Here is an 11983-nt window from a genome sequence, read left to right as displayed (position 1 = left end):
CCCAGCACCCCAGATTCACTGGCCTTTGACCTGAGTTTGGGACTCCTGCCCCATGGCTGTCTATTTGGGCTTCTGTGTGGCTGCATGCCCACCTCCTAGCCCTCTAACCTGCATCCTATTAAGGGTGCTCAGCAGGTTCTCAGCAACCCAAGCCCCCCTGTGCTGCTAACAGTGATCTCTAAGCTCTTGGTTCCCATCTAAGAAGCTTACATATTCTTGGTCAGCATTAGTGGCATCCCTGTCCAGGCTACCCTGCTCTGATAGGCTGCTTAGAAACCTCTATGGCTAATGCAGACAGGGGGAGAAATCCCTCTCAAGAGATATGTGGGGTGGCAAGATGGCTCGGTGGTTTAGAGTGCTAGCTGCTCTTTCAGAGGTGCTGGGTTCAGTTCCTAGAACTCACATAGCAGCTCACAGTCCCGGGGGATCCAATACCTTCCTCCATCCTCCACAGACATTGCATGCATGCAGGACACAGTAATACATGCAAGAAAAGCACTCCATACATATATAAAGGTTAAAAACAGAGAGAAACGTGGCTGGAGAGACGACTCAGTGGTTAACCAAACTGGCTGCTCTTTGAGAGAACCTGGGTTCAATTCCCAGTAGCCACATGGCAGCTCACAACCAGTTCTAGGGGATCTGACACCCTCACACAGACATACATGTAGGCAAAACACAAATGTACATGAAATAAAAATAAATTAATTGAGAGAGAGAGAGAGAGATCCTCTGGGTGTGCCTGTGCATTTTGGCACCTTACACAGGAAGGCTAGACCAACCCTACCATAAACATGCAGGAACTGAGATAGAGTCTCACTGGTCCAGGCTGGTATTGAATTCCTGGGCTCTGGCAATGCTCCAGCCTCTGGTCCTCAAGTAGCTGGATGACAAACCCACCACTGCTGGTGTGAGTCTGTTTCCTCTTCTGTGGGTAAGAGAAGACGAGGCAGTAAGAGAGAGACACCAGCTCCTAAATGTATCCAACTCCCAATTCCTGAAGTCCAGGGATATCTTCATGTATAGCAAAAGGGCTGTGGGTGTGGCAGATGTGTTTACACTGAAGGTCTTGTTGAGATGAGGAGCTGACCCCTGATTTATCAAGTGACTGGAGTACAGTCCTGTGCTGTCAGAAAAGGAGGGAAGAAGACCAAGGGAGGGAGTAGGAGCCAGACAACTGAAGCAGCTTTGTTGTTGTGGGTGTTTTGCTTGTTTATTTGTTTGTTTTTTTGTTTTTGTTTTTGCCTTTTCCAGCTTCTGGTAGTTTCCAGGGGGGTCCAGCAACTAGGACAGGAAGGACAGAGAGAGATTGCTGCCTAGTGCGTCTGGAAGGATTGCTCACCATGCTTTGCCATGCTCAGAAACAAGGTCTGAAGTCACCGTTGAAAGCAGCCTTGAAGCAACACAGTGCCTGCTTGTCCCGCTCTCTGCCTAGAATTCCAGTTTCCGGCCAGTTGGCCAGAAGAGGGCTGAAGGTAGGTCTTGGCTTTGCCGTTACAGGTGGAGAACCTTCATAGCCCGACACGGGCTAGCAGAGAGTAGCCAGAACGAACAGGCTGAGGTGGAAGGAGTGAAGTGCCTTGTGCACAACGAAGGCCCTGAACCCAGCACGACACCTCACGCTCCAGACAAAGAAACACGATTGAAAGAGTGACTTGACTCACTTGTGCCAAGTCAGCTGGGAGCTTGGGTGCTTTGACCTTCACCTAGGATAGGATGAACGGCTCAGGTGTCGACAAAGCTGCTAATTCGTGCTGCCTTGAGCAGGGGAGCAGAAGCGTTGGGGTAGCTATGGCTCAGGGATCTGTCTATAAGTGAGTCGGTCCATTTACTAATTCATTCAAAATTCTTTTACTTAAAAATCTGTCGATGGCTTATTTGTCACTGAGAAGGCGCCCAAATTCCCTTCAGGCTCTCTGGCTTTAGATTGGAATTCAGCGTGCCCACTTCTTACCCCATTGGGTATGGCCTCCTTACAATTGCACTTATTCATCAAGACCATTCCGGCCTCGGGGCCCTTGCACGTGTCTTTTCCTCTCAAAGAATGCTCTTCCATGTGCTGCTGGTGCAGCCTCCTTCCTGCTCTTCAGCTATTCGCTCAGACAGGCCTTCTCTCGCGCACAGCTATATCCATCGCTGCACCTGCTGATTTTCTTCCTAGCACTTATTTCTCTCTAAAATTATCTTCGTTAGGGACCTGACCGTTGTTGGCTGTCTCTGTCTCCCCCGCCACACACACACACACACACACACACACACACACACACACAATGCCAGCTCCTTGACAAGCAGGGACCACATCGCTTCAGGACCCAAAGGGGCACCACGTGTGTGCAAGCGAATCCATTTTCACATCTAACTTGAGGAAATCTTGAAACTGATTCTCGAACCGAAGAAACGGTCGCCGGGTGAGGGCTGGTGGTGGAGCTGCGGCGTGAGAGGAGAGGCCTGGCTCAACACTCAGGCCCCAAATCGGCGACTGGGTAGCTGGACCAGGTCCGGCTGCCTGCCATCCCCTGGCCCTCGGCTGGGCTGCACCTTCAGGGCCTCCGCCAAGCCCCTGCCCCCAGAAGGACACGGGGCGTGCAGGGGGGCGCGCGGGCGCCAGGGGGCGCTGTCGGGGCGCGAACGGCCCACCTGGCACCCGAGGCCACGAGCGAGAGCTGCCTGGCCGCCCGGGAACTTTTTTCCTCGCGCTCTCGCTCTCCGTCTCCCCCCCGCACGTCGCCCGCCCGCCCGCCGCTCTTCCTGTGTGGAGGGGATCGCATTTCTCCCAGGCTCCCGCGGGCACCAGGACCAGGCAGGCCCGGCGGGGCGCGCGGTCAGGGCCCCCGCTACGCGCGCCGCCCGCTCCCGGCGCCCCGGTGCCGCCCCCGCTCGCGCCCGGGCTCGGACAGGCCGCTCGCAGAGCCAGGCGGCGGCGGCGACAGCAGCGGTGGCGGCGGCGGCGGCTGGCAGCCCGTCGCGTCGCGGTCCGAGGAGGGGGCGCCGCGGCCCACCCTCCTTCCCGCCCGGCCGGCCGCCGCGCCCGACACCCATGGGCGCGCGGGCCTCCGGGCCGCCGAGTCGCAGCGCCGGACGCCAGGCCCCGGAGTGAGCGCGGGCGCCGAGGTGAGCGTGGCGCCCGGCGCGGGGGACAACGACCCGGGCGGGGACCAGGGCGCGAGGCGCGGGGGGGCCCCGGCGGGCAGGGGTCCGGGCGGGGGCGCGCGGCCTGGCTTTGTGTGGCGCCGGCGGCCGTGGAGGGGCCGCGGGAGGGTGTCGCGGCGAGCCGGTGGCCGGCCGGGCGCGGGCGCCCGGAGCCGAGGCCCAGTGTCCCCGAAGGTGGGGCGGGGACGCGGGGCGGCGCGGCGCGGGCCCGAGGCAGCTTTGTGAGTGCGTCCAGGGCGGGGACCGGTTGCGGGGCGGCTCGGCGCCGTCGCCCGGGTTGTCCGGGCTGCGAGGGCCGCTCGTGGCGACCCGGGACGCGCTGCTCGCCGCGTGTCGCCGCCCGGGCCTGTGCGCCAGGCCCCGCGTTGGGGAGGAAGCGCTCCCCGCGACTCGAGAGCTCCATCGCGGTCGGTCCTGGGGCGCACAGGCCTTTTGGGGGTGACGCCACCGACCGGAGCCCGGGACACGCGAGCCTGGCGCCCTCCCGAGAGTGGCGCGGCGGCCAGGCCCGCGGGTCCCCTGGAGGCCGAGTCCCACGCCTTTGGGGGCAGGAAGACCTGTAAGGGGGGTGGGGGGACGACCCCGGGCCGTACACGGCGGGGGCGAGGGCCTGGCGGGGCTCGGAGGTGACATTTGGAGCTTGGGTCACAACTGGAGGCCCTGAAGGAGGGGCGGAGGGGAAGCGAAACACAGGGCAGGCTCCAGGTCGCGGCGGCCCCAGTTTCCTGGGGCGCCCGTCTTCCCAGCGACCCGCTCCTCCTGGGGGGCTCTCTCGGTCGCTCCATTCACACGGCAGGGCGGGAGGGAGTGCGGCCAGGAGCTGTGCCTTGGGCCCGGCAGCCCTGGACCTGAGGCCTCTGGATGGATTAAACCCAAGCGTCATGCCCTCCTGAGGACTGGGGACCTGAAGCTGCGTGTCTGCACGGCGAACCCAGGCCGGCGCTTCCCAGCCCACCGCACGCACTCCCGCAGCGCCTGTGTCGCGGTTCCAGCGGGGCCCCGCGTCCCCCCCCACCACCTTTCCCACCCCCTTTTCCAACGGCAGTGCTGTGTTGAGAATTCAAGGGCATTACATCTGGTTGCAATCTAGTTTCATGCGGCTGCTGGGCTGTTAAGACCTCGCGCTGACGTCAGAGCAGGGGAATTACTTCTTTTTATTTTATCTTTTTTTAGTTGTCTGCTGCCCTGGGAGGGGAGGCGGGTGGAGAGTGGGGCCAGGCAAGCTGTGATGTGGAGGCGCCAGCGCGATGGGAGCTCAGATCTGGGAGCTCTGCTTCCTAGCCTATCCGCCTTCTCCTCCCCCATTCCCCACACACTCCTCACAGCTCCAGTCAGGCCCGGGTTGGGGGCAGTGGAGTGGAGGCCCTTCCTGGCCGACTACACAGCTGTTTCCAGAGGTTTCTCTGGGACGTGGCCCTTGGGATCTGGAAGCTGGAGAGTAATTTAGTTTCCCACCCCTCCTCCCAGCACCCCAGAGGGTATGCGGGGCGCAAGAACAAGGCACAGACACAGCCATCCTAGTCCCAAGGCAGCCTCAGCTTAGAAGTCTGGCGAGGCTCTCATCGGTCATTCCTTGGAGAGGAGAGCTATGGGGCGATCAGAGGCCATCATGGGAGGGGACAAAATGTGACCTCTGACAACCAGTCACCCCTCTGACTTCTGCCGAGGGGCCTCCTGCTTCAGAAGTGTCTTTATTCCCACTGGTCCATGAGGCCTCTGCACTCAGGGGCCTCATTCCTTTTTAGGCCCCAAATCTAGACCATTGGTTTAAAAAGCCCTACCCATGATGAAATCCTGCTATGCGCATCAACACTCCTGCCTTGTGCAAAGTAGTTCTTAGGTCACAGTGTTGCCCCTACTCGCACTATATAGCAAAAGCAAAAGTTTGGTGAATGAATCTTTTGCTTGTGCTAGTTTATTTGATTAGAAAAGCAACTAGTTGTAACCCACTAAACCAGATTTGAAAAGGCAGGCCTAGGGAATGGATCTGCTATATATTAATTCAATAAAAAGTAATTGAGACCCTACAAATTGTTCTTTTTCTCATGGCTCAAGTAATAAGAGAGGTGCTCATTGTGGGAAAAAAATGCAAACAGCCTAAAAGCATGTAGAGTCCAAGACCCTCAGCACAGGTGGCCCCTGGAAAGCTTGAGTGTATCCTTTCAGCCTAATATTTACAAGAGGCTGTGCACAAATACATTGTTTCATTTTCCCCCAAGTGAGACATAGCCAGGTCTCTTATTCTGCAACCCTGGTTTCCTCTCTGCCTTGGGAGGGGAATGGGTGAGGTGCTTCAGGGTGAACTCTGGATCAACTGCGGGCTCCATCTGCTGAGAGAGTTGTTTACCATTCTGGGCCTCAGTGTCTCGATCTGTACCATGAGAATCCCCGTGATGACTGCAGCTGTAGGTATCCATAGATGGTTAGGTCAGTGATTCTGAGAAAAGCCAGCTGTCTTCACTGCTGCCGTGACTGCTCTTCTGTGTCCACAGCAGCACATAGCTGTCCTTTTCTGCTTCAGCCAGCCGCCTGGGCTGTGGTATGTATGTGTGTTTGTGGTTCCCAGGGAGGAGGAGCTGTGTGCATTGGCAATGATGATGCCCTCAGACCAGGGTTCTCTTTGGGACAGGCCCTGGATGCCAGGCCCCAGCGAATGTGGACTGTCCAGAGACCTAGTGTTTTCACAGCCATCCTAGGGTCTAAACATGGAACATTCCCCAGAAGATTACTGCCCGGTGATGGGTGTGTGAGACCTGAGTAACAGGCACGATCTTCATGGAAACGAGTGTTGTGAGCAGGTGATATACTGGGCAGAGGTGAAGAAGCAGGAGGGGGAACGTAACTGCTGCTCTTGGAGACATTTGTGTTGGCCACTTGACTCAGGAGAAATGGTAAAGGAGCCGTTGTGCCAGGGCTTCCTTCTTGGCCTCCCTGCCCTCTCCCAAGTGAGACTGGAATGATCTTTCTGAACCCCAGTAGCTACCTTGAGGCCTTCTTTTGACTTCTGAACAGGCAAGCCTGGGGTCCTTCACAGGGTCCCTCTGGTGTCCTCTGCTCTGCCCCTGCACACTGCCCTCCTTTCAGCTCAGTTATTTTTGTGCCAGCCTCTCTTGAGTTTGCCTGGGCTGCCCTTTCCACCTGGGTGCCCTTCATCTGCCTCCCAAGACCCAAACAGACATCCTGTCTCCTCCTTCTGACCTCCAAGAGAATGAGTCATCTCTCTTTGTCTATGTCAGTAGCCCAGCGTGTATCTCTGAATGATAGGCCCTTCTGCCTTGCACATGAGGCTGGAGCAGCTGAGCCCCTGTGACTCCTTCCAGGGCCCACAGCCAGGGGTGGGGACTAGAACTGAGATGCTCAGGAATGCTTCCTGGTAGGGGCCCCAGGTGAAGTGCAGAGGATAGGAACCTCACAGTCACTCAGAGGCCCCTTTGATCCTTGGCTGGGGCCTGTTCTCTGTGAAGAAGGGTGTGTGTGTGTGTGTGTGTGTGTGTGTGTGTGTGTATGCGCGCCCGCTGGAAGAAACCTAGGGGCTGGAAGAAACTGGCTCATCCTGTTTTTCCAAGAATGAGGGTGAGTTGTGCCCCTTTCCGGTGGGTCACTGAAGACCCACGATTGGAATGTGACACCAGGGAGGGGGAGGCCACAGGAGGCACAGGCTGAGGCTTGGCTGCCAGAGGACAAGAGTTTGTTCTGCTGGTTCTGGAGCCCTTGAAACAGAGAGGCAGGGATGGGAGAGTCAGAGGCAGGCAGAGAAGCACATGCAGGGCTCAAGGTGTGCAGGGGTGAGGGCAACGTTGGAAGCAGAGAGTGGGACAGAGGGGGACTTAAGGGATTGTAAGAGGAATTGAGGTATTTTTGCTACAGATTAATAGGCTTACACTCAGGAGAGAAAGCAGTCAAGTGCATGAGGGCTCTGGCCACATCAGGCATTCCTTCATTAGTTCATTGGTTCTTTGAACATCATTTCTGTGCTCACACTGAACAAACCAGTGTTAGTCTTCAAGGCCCTTGAAGTGTTGGCTCTAGGTAGACAATCAACAAATGTCCCATTTTTGCACAGTGGCCTGCCTGGGTGGTGAATGGCACATAGGGTCCTGTGAAGAGGAGAAAAGAAATGGCTGTACCAGGGCCCAGGGTAGGGAAGTGGTGTGGCCTGTGGGCGAGATCCTGGAACCAGGCAGGGAATCTTTCCTCTTGCTCTCTGGACTCAATGCTCTCAGTGTCAGCACAGGGAAGACTGTGTTCAGTCTGTAGGCCTGTGCTGCTCACTTCTCTGGGAGAGGTGGTGGGTGTTGCTGCTGCTAGTGGAGAGAGCTGATGGGATGGAGCCGCAGGTTTGCTTAACACCCACCCAGACCTGTAGGGGCTTGAAAGAGGGTGTGCAGGCAGACGGCTCCTCTGCACACTGGACTCTCTTGGGACAGATCAGAGAAAAGGTAGGAATTCCAGCCACTGCTTTACGGGAGCCACTTTCCTTTTCCTTAGCTTTGGGTTTTTTTCTGTCAAAAATGAGAATATAAATTGCTGCCAACATTAAAGGTGACAGTGGCCTTGATGTGTTTTGTGATCTGAAAAGCAAAGAGGGCCCTATTGCTTGGGGACATAAACACAGATTTTGGGTGAAGCCAGCCTGAGTTCAAATCCTAGCATCAGCTACTCTTTGGGGGCTTCTTTTTTTCTCCATTTTGAAATGAGCATAATAAAAGGTCCTGCTGGCACACAGCCCTCCGCGTGGCCGTTATTGTTGGGTTGATATTTATTTTTCTGATGCTCAGGATGGAACACAGAGACTTTAGCCTGCTAGGGAAGTGTCTGTCGAATATGCCCAGCCCTAGACTGTTAAAGAGCTTTGCAACATGGAAAAAGCATCAATGACAGTTTCCCTGGACAAAGTCACTCTAACCCTCACTGGCAGAGCAGGGAGTCCAGCGCCTGTTTCTCTTCTGGTGAAGCGCAGGTCAGAGGAGGGAAGGCACATGAAAATACCTGGCTTTTAGCAGCAGTTTCTGTTTGCAAAGGGACTTTGCCCCAGAGGTGAGAGTGGATCACAAGAAAGTACCCAGCAATTCGTGACTTGGGTGCCAGTGTGACCAGTTTCATTTGCTGAGTCTATTCCAAGTGACCAGTGCTATGGCCACCCCTAAGGCTTCTTCTTTGTTTTCTCCTTCCTTCCTTCCTTCCTTCCTTCCTTCCTTCCTTCCTTCCTTCTTGATTTCTTCCTAGAATGTGTATGTGTGTTTTGCTTGCATGTATGTCTGCTCATCAAGTGTGTGCCTGATGTCTGTGGAGGCCAGAAGGGGGTATTAGAACTGGAGTTCTAACTGGGCACAGTGGCACATGACTGTAATCTCAGCACTTTGGGAGGCAGAGGCTGGAGGCTCTCTGAGTTCAAGGCTAGCCTGGTCTACAAAGTGAGTCCAGGACAGCCAGGACTACACAGAGAAACCCTGTCTTGGAAAACACACACACACACACACACACACACACACACACACACACACACACAGAGAGAGAGAGGCAATGGATTTTTAAAAATATATGTATTACTTATGTGTCTGTTTGTGGGTATGTCTCGTGGTACCCTGGGGCTGGAGTTATAGGTGATTGCAAGCCAGCCTGATGTGGTGCTGAGAACTGCATTTTAGTCCTCTGGAAGAGTGGTATGTATTCTTTAACTGCTGAGCCGGCTCTCCAGCTCCTCCTACACATAGTTCTAAGCAGCCTGGCTGCCCAGGTTCTGATCCAGGTTCTGTTGCTTGGGCAAGTTACCTATCTCCTTTGCTCATTCTCCTTGTTTATGAGGTAAAAGGTGACAATCACCCTTCCTTATAGGATTATTGGAAGAATGAAGAGATCTGAGTTCACACAAATGAAGCACCATAGTGCCTGAAATGTACAAAGCACTCCTAACTGGGCGATGGTAGCACACGTTTAATCCCAGCACTCAGGAAGCAGAGGCAGGTGGAGCTCTGAGTTTGAGGCCAGCATGGTCTAAGGAATGAGTTCAGGACAGCCAGGGCTACACAGAGAAACTCTGTCTCAAAAAACCAAAACCAGCCAACCAACCAACCAATCTACCAAAAAACTCAAAAAACAAATTGCTTTCTTCAGAAATGGCTCTGTTTACTTGCTGTTGCTTGAAGGATGGCAACCTAGCCATACTCCTGCCTGGGTTACCACCCACTGGAAAGGGGTAGTGATCCCTGGCCCTGCTAGAGCAGCCAGTTCCTGGACCAGTACTCAGCTACTACCCTACCCCAGCCAGACTACCAGGGTAATGTAAGGCTGGCCCTGTTTGCCTGTGGAGACCATTTCAGGGAGCCCCCATGAGGCTGTATTTACCTCAGAAGATCACAAACCCTGTCTGGCACCAAGTGTGCTTCAGGCTTGAAGAAGGAACTTTAACATCTAGTCTTGAAGTCAAAAGTGTTTTTTAGTTGAGTCACCATCAATTATTAGAGGCTACCAGACTGTTCCTCTGTGTCCTTAGGCAGGTTCCCCAACCCCTTAGAATCCCTGCATTCTCATTTATCAAATGGCCAAAGTAGGTACCTATAATGTGTGTGTGTGTGTGTGTGTGTGTGTGTGTGTGTGTGTATGTGTGTGTAGCATCTATGTTTCAGATCTGGGGTGAGGAAGTTGCACTTTGTGTGCTAATTGCTCCATCACCAAATGTTATAATTGATTAGCACATAGAGCTCAGGTCATTAGCTTGCCTTCTTCGAGCTTCTAGTCTAAAAGCGAAAATTATTCCTATTTGAGATTAGGATAAGAGGTAAAATCAAAACCACCTGTTCTAAGACAGAGCAGACCTGTGCATTCTCTCATTTCAAGGGCACTGGGATAGGCTATGGAGAGGTGGCTGTCAATCTGAGGTAATTTTGTCACTTGTTGGGGGGGTGTTTGAGTCATATCTGGAGGAATTCTTGCTTGTTTCAGCTACGGGGTACTTCGGAACGTTCTGCAGTACACAGTCGCTATAACAACAGACCAGCTGGCCAGGACATCCATAGCACTGAGGGCTCAAAAAGCCTTGCTTGCAAAAGTGGTAGTAGCCACACAGATATAGCCCCTGCCATTTTGAAGTGTCCAGTCTGGTGGGCATGCTGGCATTGCAGAAAGGACTGTGTAGTAATTACAGTTGCATGATTAGTTGTGATTTGCTGAGCTAAAAGGAAAGTGCAGAAGCAGTGATGGCCTTCAGCGGTCTTTCTAGTCCAACACATGGCCCAGTCTCAAAGCTTCAGAGGTGTAGGGGAAGGGTATCACTGCTAGGCTGGCTGCCAGAAAAAGACTCAGCCTTAGGGACCTGGGAGAAGCTTCCAGAGGTAAGGGAGATGCTAAGGAGAAACCTATTTTCCTCTGTTTGGTTTGAGGAGCTGCAGCTCTTATTATGTTGTACTGTGGAGACTGAGGAGACCAGGTTAGGTATGGAAGAATAGAGGACATTGCTGCTCTGAGCCTGAAGCCTAGATACTGGCCTTTCTTTGGATACATCCTCTAATGGGTGGGGAGAAAGAGAAGAGGAAGAACAACATTTTCATGTCAAGCACAGAGAGGAGTGGGGATGGGAAGCAATCCTATGTGTAATACCTTTGAGACAGCACAGAAAATCCCCACTGTGGCTCAAAATAGCACTAAAAACAGAGGGTCTGCCAAATCAGACTTAGCATAATGTTGATGGAACTGGCTTTGTTCCCTTGGGGTGACACTGTCTCTTTGGAGCTTAGGGACCTCAGGTGGGATGGCCATCGTCTTCACCTGAAGTTTCTAGAGGTCAGAGATGGGAAGATGGAATACCTGCAGACGGTGCCAGCTGATGAAAGCAAAGGGAAGGAGGTTTGGTTGCAGTGATGAGTGAAGGCTTGTCTCCTTGGGTGTTGAGAGTGCTCATGAGGAGATGCCATCATTTAATCTGTGCCTGGTTTGTACCAGGTATTAGGTGGTCCTCTCAGCCTTATTAACTGTTGCATATGAATTATCAAAGAAACTAATGCTCACTCAGAAAGGTTGAGGCACCCACATGAACTCAACCAGTTGAGAATTACAACTACTGTGCTCCAAGCTAACCCTTCTTACTACTGTCCCCTGATTGCCTGGTCACTCGCCCATTTCCTAGACAATCAACTGCTCTGAAATGACACTGTGTTCTGGAAATTTTTTTTTTTTTTTTTTTTTTTTTACTTCCGGGGGCTTTTTCTTTTTGGTTTCCTTCTTTCTTGGGTGGGCATAATGTTTTCATGCTGGAAGTGGCCATAGGGGTTAAATTCAGCCTGGGAAGGGAAAGCAAGGCCTCAGGGAGGTAAGGACCCGCCCTGGGCCACCCAGCTTGGCAGGGCACAATAAAAGAGCTCTGGTGGAGAAGCCAGGCCAGATTGCCTATCTCCTGCTGTATCAGTGTCAAATTTCTTTATTTGAATGGGGAGAGAGGGCAGCCTCCCTCTGCAGGTAGAGAAGGTGGTGTGGAATGCGGCTGTTTGTTTTTCTTTGCCTGTGAAAGCCTTATTTCAGCTCACTTGACTGTGAGCTCCTGAGACACAAGGCATTCTCTGGGGGTGCCTGGCCAAAGTGGGCACTGAGAGGGCAACCCACCAAGTGAGTGGGAGCTGGGAAACTGACATCCTTCTGCGTGCCCCAGTGAGGCCTCCTGGTCCCCTTCATCTCCATATCTCCTGGCAGATTGTAGGTTGGTTGGAAAGCCAGGGCAGCCTTCCTGACAAACAAATCTTGTTCACATGGAGGGGGGAGGCTGGCTGAGCCTATCTGCTCTCCTTCCTTTACCCAGGCGTCTTTCCACGCAGCTAGCTTCCTATATTCTGAGACACCTTGA

At 53.8% G+C, this 11983-nt stretch overlaps 1 protein-coding gene across 1 annotated transcript in view; it reads left to right on the top strand.

Moving 5' to 3' along the window:
- Positions 1-2538: 2538 nt before the first annotated feature.
- Positions 2539-11983, top strand: part of Rai1 (retinoic acid induced 1) — a 99418-nt gene continuing 89973 nt past the window's right edge. The window contains exon 1 of the mRNA XM_060363605.1: positions 2539-3111. The gene's annotated coding sequence lies outside the window, so the exon portion shown is untranslated. The remainder of the gene's footprint in view (positions 3112-11983) is intronic.

Source organism: Meriones unguiculatus, chromosome 11 (assembly GCF_030254825.1).
Source record: "Meriones unguiculatus strain TT.TT164.6M chromosome 11, Bangor_MerUng_6.1, whole genome shotgun sequence".
In the NCBI taxonomy this organism is placed as follows: domain Eukaryota; kingdom Metazoa; phylum Chordata; class Mammalia; order Rodentia; family Muridae; genus Meriones; species Meriones unguiculatus.
The sequence above is the reverse complement of the archived record's forward strand: the minus strand, read 5'-3'. Positions and strand labels throughout refer to the sequence as shown.